Source organism: Octopus bimaculoides, chromosome 27, assembly GCF_001194135.2.
Source record: "Octopus bimaculoides isolate UCB-OBI-ISO-001 chromosome 27, ASM119413v2, whole genome shotgun sequence".
Taxonomy (NCBI): domain Eukaryota; kingdom Metazoa; phylum Mollusca; class Cephalopoda; order Octopoda; family Octopodidae; genus Octopus; species Octopus bimaculoides.
Window position 1 is genome coordinate 3555225 of NC_069007.1, and position 3436 is coordinate 3558660.

The 3436-nt window shown below is 37.8% G+C and overlaps 1 protein-coding gene across 3 annotated transcripts in view; it reads left to right on the forward strand.

Annotated features, from left to right (window-relative positions):
- LOC106882763 (uncharacterized) overlaps window positions 1-2662 on the forward strand; it is a 14259-nt gene extending 11597 nt beyond the window's left edge. For all 3 annotated transcript variants that reach the window (XM_014933544.2, XM_014933545.2, XM_014933543.2), the window contains one exon: window positions 1-2662. This exon is cut by the window's left edge and continues 1819 nt beyond it. The gene's annotated coding sequence lies outside the window, so the exon portion shown is untranslated.
- Window positions 2663-3436: the final 774 nt, after the last annotated feature.

The following is a 3436-nucleotide window of genomic DNA, read 5'->3' on the forward strand; positions in this document are numbered from 1 at the left end:
ATATAAGTACCAGTCAAGTACTGAGGGTTGATAGAATTGGCTAAGTTCTACCCCCTAAAATTACTGACCTTATCCCATGCCTTTCATTCTTACGGGGTCGATTAAGTACCAGTTATGCACTGGGATCAATACAATCGACTTAATCCCCTCCCCCAAGCTACCCTTCTGTCAAAAATTTGAAATCATCATTATCAGTAGTAGTAGTAGTATTAAAGTGGTTAGCTGGCAGAATCTTTAGCATGCCGGGCAAAATGCTTTGCAGCATTTCGTCTGTCTTTATGTCCTGGGTTCAAATTCTGCAGAGGTAGCCTTTCATCCTGTTGGGGTTGATAAATTAAGTACCAGTGAAACAATGGGGGTCGGTGTAATCGACTTTCTCCCCTGCCCCAAATTTCAGGCCTTGTCCCTTCAGTAGAAAGGATTATTATTATTGCTAGTGTTATTGGAAGGTGGTGAGGTGGTGGAATCGTTAGTGCTTTGGACAAAATGCTTTGTGGCGTTTTGCCTGTCTTCGTGTTCTGAGTTCAAATTCCACTGAGGTTGACTTTGCATTTCATACTCTCAGGGTCATTAAAACAGGTACCAGTTGAACACTGGAGTCGATGTAATTGACCCACCTCCTAGTCCGAACATGTCGGTCTTCGGCCAAAATTTGAAATCATTAAAATAATTATCGTTAGTGAAGGATGACAAACGGGCAGAATTGTTTAGTGTAGTGGACAACAGGCTAAGCACCATTTCTTCAAGTTCTTTCCATTCTGACTTCTAATCCCTCCAAGGTCAACTTTGCTTTCACTCCTTTGGTGAGGTGATGAAATAAGTACCAGTTACACATTGGGGGTCGATATAATCAACTTAGTCCCCTCTCCCAAAATTTCAGGCCTTGTACCTATTAGTAGAAAGGATTATTATCAAAGTGAAGAGCTGGCGTAATCTTAAATGCAACAGAAAATTCTTTTGTGTATTTCTTCCAAATTATTATTATTATTATTTTTCCACCACAAATTCTTTTATCTGTTCAATGCTTAAGCTCTAGTACTGCTTCTGTGTGGCCGTTAATTTTTGCTAGAAATTGCAACCAACTTTCCCTCAAATCAAACCAAACTGTCTCTCTCTCTCACAAACACTCAGGTAACTATCAGACACTGACATATGCTGTTGTTTAGCAAAGTGCTAATTACATAATTTATGTTAATTTTAATAAGATAACTAATGAAGATGTGGTGCATGTGTGCATGTGTTTGTACATATATATATATATGTATGTGTATATATATATATATATGTATATGTACACATATACATGTGTGTGTATATATATATATATATATATATACACATACAATAAAATCATCATCATTATCGTTTAACGTCTGCTTTCCATGCTGGCATGGGTTGGACGATTTGACTGAGGACTGGCAAGCCAGAAGGCTGCACCAGGCTTCAATCTGATTTGGCAGAGTTTCTACAGCTGGATGCCCTTGTATGTGTGTGTATATATATATATATATATATATATACACACACACACACACTTTGATAGAACTTATATTAAATTTCTAGAACTTAGGGGGTTTTATGTTCACAAAAATCAACAACAATGACACTGTTGTCGACTTCAATGGAATGTTGGAGTTTCATTTAAGATTTTAAATTCTACTTGAAAATTGTTGTTTTTTTTTGGAAAAATGAAACTTGAGATTTCAGACATTTAAATTCAAATTCTATTAGAAAGAATTGTTTTTCCACTTTTCCAATGTTGAGTTCCCAGCTTTCCAGTTTGTTCTGATGATGATGTAAATGTGTATTAGACAATATTGTCGTAGATATTTGTGAAAAAAAACAGTGTGTTCATGGTTGTGTATAGAAACTGGAATGAATCCTGTTACTTGTATGATTCGGGAGAGTCAGTTTGGTCATGTTGCTTGATTATCTGAGTTGGATCTGGTGTATCTTATTCTCTTCTCTGAGGCTGGGGTGACATGGTCATGTTGGTTGGCCACATGCCCCTGGGTTCGATTTCTTTGACTAAAGGTGGTGCTCCAGCATGGCCACAGTCAAATGACTGAAACAAGTAAGAGTATCTATCACACTCTGCCAAGACAAGTAGACACATCATCATCATTTAAGGTCCATTTTCTATCCTGCCAAGGGCCACTCGCAGAGATCTGGACCAACTGAGACACTGCTCGGAGGGTTGCCAGGGACAACCCAAGCAAATAACAATAAATTGTGGATGCAACAATGCACTGCTATGGTGCATGCCACCATTCTTGATCTGACGCATTGGTGGCTAGAATACTTTTGGTCATAAGCTCATTGGAGACCATCACGAAGCGGGATGGGTGACCATCACAAAGTGGGATGGGTGACTATTCAAGCATAAATCAAGCTCTGGTTTTTATCAAGGAACAGAAAAGCAAGCGTGAATGAGATTTTTATAAAACATGAAATACTATGTGAGGTTTAGCTGTAATCGTAAGAGAAAGTTAATACCAACCAGGCAGGGCCCTGCTGTTACAAAGCTAACTGTAATTTGTTTAAAAAATGTATTTCCTAAGGGGAAAAAAAAAATATTATTTTCTTGTTTAAAACAATATTTTTGTATTTATTTGAAAAGAAATCAATTTTAAATAATAAAGATATTTTTTTTAAGAAACAATTTTTTTGTATTGTTCTCGTTTCTATTGTTAAGACGACAAACTGGTAGAACTGCTGGTAAGCCAGGCAAGATTTGTACGTTCTGAGTTCAAACTCCACCAAGGCTCACTCTGCCTTTCATCCTTTGGTGGGGGGGGGGGGGGGGAGTCGATAAAAATAAGTACCAGGGGATGATATAATTGACTCAGCCCCTGTCCTGAAATTGCTGGCCTTGTGCTAAAAGTTGAAATTAATTAAAGGCAGAGTTCAAATTCCGACAAGGTTGACTTGGCTTTTCATCCTTTCAGGGTCGATAAAATAAGTACCAGTCATGCACTGGGGTTGATGTAATCGACTTACCCACCACCCCTGAAATTGCTGGCCTTGTGCCAGAATTTGAAACCATTATGGTGGTGAGCTGGAAGATTCGTTAGCACACCGGATAAAATGCTTAATGGTATTACGCTCTGGTTGGCCCGAGCCTATAGTAGAAGACACTTGCCCAAGGTGCCATGCAGTGGGACTGAACCCTGGAACCATGTAGTTGGTAAGCAAGCTACTTACCACACAGCCACTTCATTTTGGAAATTACAAATTTTTCAAAAAGTCCCAAAAAGGGGATCGCAGAAAAAAAAGCCTATTTATCCTTTTCTATTTGTAATAATAAGCATTTTAGTTTTTTTTTTGAAACTATATCAAATGCAAATGTGCGAAATGCAAAAAAAAAAAAAAGTTTTCAGAAGTCAATAATTTTGTCGTTCAAAAAACTGTGATTTATAACATAAAATATCCTAGA